The sequence below is a fragment of the Rhinopithecus bieti genome, unplaced genomic scaffold (assembly GCF_001698545.2).
Source record: "Rhinopithecus bieti isolate Rb0 unplaced genomic scaffold, ASM169854v2 scaffold_53086, whole genome shotgun sequence".
NCBI classification, from domain to species: domain Eukaryota; kingdom Metazoa; phylum Chordata; class Mammalia; order Primates; family Cercopithecidae; genus Rhinopithecus; species Rhinopithecus bieti.
Genome location: NW_016820705.1, coordinates 32,202 through 35,609, shown reverse-complemented (window position 1 = coordinate 35,609; position 3,408 = coordinate 32,202). Strand labels below are relative to the sequence as shown.

Genomic DNA, 3,408 nt, shown 5'->3' with positions numbered 1-3,408 from the left:
TAAATGCTTTATTGAATAAATGCAATACCAGACAAAATGAATTCAAATGTTTTCTAAAAAGTCAATTTTAAAGGCCTTTCTACTCAGGCTAATGACAAACACAATAAAGGCAGATATGCTAGTTTAACATAATTTACTGATTTTATACAACGCTTATATCTTTTAGTCCACAAGTATATTATTAAATGATGGAGAACCCTAATACAATCATTTCTGCAGAACTAGGAAATAAGTTTCTGAGAAAGAAAGTTTTTACAGACACCATCTTTTATTTTATATTAGGGTATTTTACAGACACCCTAATAGTCTAATTCTAAAAAGGATAAAGCCAATGACTCCTCACAAGCGCTCATGACTAATGTCACCTTACTATAAAAATCTGTATTTCTGATCCATTAAGAGCATTGAGATAAGACCCAAATATTCTCAAAGAAAGAAGCACAATGCATGTTGTGGTTGCCTACTCGGCAACAGTGAGCACTGCATCCCAAACTATCTCATCCCAGGAATTAAATAAGGTTAGTCACATTCATGGGAATTTCTTCCACTGTATTATTGTAGAAAGCCTTAATGTCATAAAGAATTATTTTGTCTTCTTCAGTGACAAAGTTTATAGCCACACCTCTGCCAATTCTGTGAATATAGTTTTCACGATTGGTAGTTACATCATAGTTTATAACCAAAGACATGTGTTGCACATCAGTCTCGTGAACAAACAAGTCAGAAGTGATCAGAACACCACTTGACTCTGATCAGAATTCCCTCATGATAACATCTGTCTCTTTCTGGTCCATGTCACCATGCAGAGCAGAAATTATGAAGTCTCTGGCATGCATTTTCTCAATCAGCCAGTCCACCTTGTGCCTTGGATTGGGAAAAATGACAGCCTGCATAATAGTCAGTGTCTCGTACAAGTCACAAACTGTAGTCAAATTCCATTCCTCTCTTTCAACATTAATGTAAAACTGTTTGATTCCTTCTTCCTTTTTCACCAGAATTTAAATTGGATGTCTCATGAATTTTTTGTCACTTCCAGCACATCAGTTGGCATTGTGGCAGAAAGCAACACAACCTGAATACTTCTATTTAATTTTTGGAAAATCTCATAGATTTCATCCTTAAAGCCTCGGCTCAACATTTTATCTGCATCATCCAAAACAAACATTTTGATCCATCTTGGAGAAAAGTATCCTATGTTCAGCATATCAAATACTCTTCATGGTGTACTAGCAACAGTATGTGGTGCTTCTGCCTGCAGTTTTTGCATTTTATTTCGAACATGTGTTCCACCAATGCAGGCATGACAAGTTGCTCCCATATAGTCTCCAAGTGCCAGAATTACATTTTGGATCTTTAATACAGGGAACAATAGCTCTGGGCTGAATAGCTGAAGGCTTCTCAAAACCATAAACATGGATTTCCCCGAAAAGAGACTCCTTTAAATTCATACTATCAAAGTTATCAACAATCTCATTTTAGTTGCTGTTGATGATTCCATTGGGTCCATTTCCTTTGGGCTGCCATGTTTTCTGTTATAATCCACGGGGTCACTAGACATGATACAAAGAACCACTCAGCCTGACTGAAAAGCGTTTTATATTTTTTATTATAAGAGCTTTCACTTCTTTGGTTAAGTTCATTCTTAGGTATTTTTTTTAAAGGTAGCTACTGTATATGGAATTGCTTTCTTGATTTCTTTTTCAGAGTGTTTACTATTGATGTATAGAAATATTACTGATTTTTGTGCGCTAATTTTGCAGCCTGCAAATTTACTGAATTCATTTATCAGTTTGAACAGTTTTTTGATGGAATCCTTAGTTTTTTCCAAATATAAGATAAGGTCATCTTCAAATAAGGATAATCTGAGTTCCTCCTTTCCAATTTGGATGCCCCTTATTTCATCCTCTTGCCTAATTGCTTTGGCTAGGACTTCCAGTATTACTTTGAGGAGGAGTGGTGAAAGCAGGCATTTTTGTCTTACTACAGGCATTAGAGGAAAAGCTTTGTTTCTGCTTGTTCAGTATGATATTAGCATGGGTTTGTCTTATATAACCTTCACTGTTTTGAGGTATGTTCCTTCTACACCTAAGTTGTTTAATGTTTTTATCACGAAGTGATGTTGAATTTTGTCAAATGCTTTTTCATTGTTTGTTGAAATAATCTTATGGTTTTGTTCTGGATTCTGTTAATGTGATGTATCACATTTATGAATTTGTGTAGGTTGAACTATCTTTGCATTCCTGGGATGATTCTCACTTGATCATGGTAAATGATCTTAGTGTGTTCTTGAATTCAGTTTGCTAGTATTTTGTTGGTTGTTACAGCTATGTTCATCAGGGATATTGGCTGGTAGTTTTATATTTTGTGTATGTGTGTGTGTCTCCTTGCCCGGTTTTTGTGTCAGGGCAATGCTGGCCTCATGGAGTGATTTTGGAAGCATTCCTTCTTCTTTGACTTTCTGAAATAGTTTGAGTAGGATTGGTAATTAGTTCTTCATTAAGTGTTCTGTAGAATTGAGCAGTGAAGCCATCTAGCCATGGGCTTGTCTCTGACAGGGGACTTTTTATTACTGATTCAGTCTTGTTACTTATTAATGTGTTTATTTATTTATTTATTTTGAACATTCTTGACATGTTCAAATTTCCTGTTTCTTTATGGTTAAATCTTGGTAGGTTGAATTTGTCCAGGACCTTATTTAGTCTTCTTTTAGGTTTTACAATTTGTTGGTTATAGTTGTTCACAATAGACTCTAATGATCTTTGAGTTTCTATGGTATTAGTTGTAATGGCTTCTTTTTCTTCTTAGATTTTGAGTCTTCTTTCTTTTTTTTAGTCTAGCTAAAAAATTTGTTGATTTTGTTTATTTTTTTTAAAAAAACAACTTTTTCTTTTGTTAATCTTTCATATTTTTTAAAGTCTCAGTTTCACCGATTTCTGCTCTGCTCTTTATTTCTCTTTTCTCCTAATTATGAGTTTGTTTTGTCTTTGCTCTTTCAGTTCCTTGAGGCACATAACTAGGTTGTTTATGTAAAGTCTTTCTAGTTTTTGATGTAGGCGTTGATTACTATAAACTTTCATCTTACATGCTTTTGTTGTATTCCATAGGTTTTAGTACATTGTGTTTCCATTTTTGTTTGTCTCAGGAGTTTTTCAATTTCATTATTAATTTTTTCATTAACCCATTTGTTGTGCAGGAGCATGTTTAATTTACATGAATTTGTATAATTTCCAACTGTTATAGATTTCCTATATAATTTCCTTCTGTTATTGATTTTTAGCTTCATTCCATTCCAGTTAGAAAAAACACTTGACATGATTTTGATTTTGTAAAATTTGTTAAGACTTGTTTTGTGATAAAGAAAATATGGTATATATACACCATGGAATACTATGCAGTCATAAAAAAGAA

General features: G+C 33.6%; 1 pseudogene; it reads right to left on the bottom strand.

Annotated features, from left to right (window-relative positions):
• Nucleotides 1-509: 509 nt before the first annotated feature.
• On the bottom strand, nt 510-1,414 carry LOC108520498 (eukaryotic initiation factor 4A-II pseudogene; annotated as a pseudogene).
• Between the last annotated feature and the right edge of the window lie 1,994 nt (nt 1,415-3,408).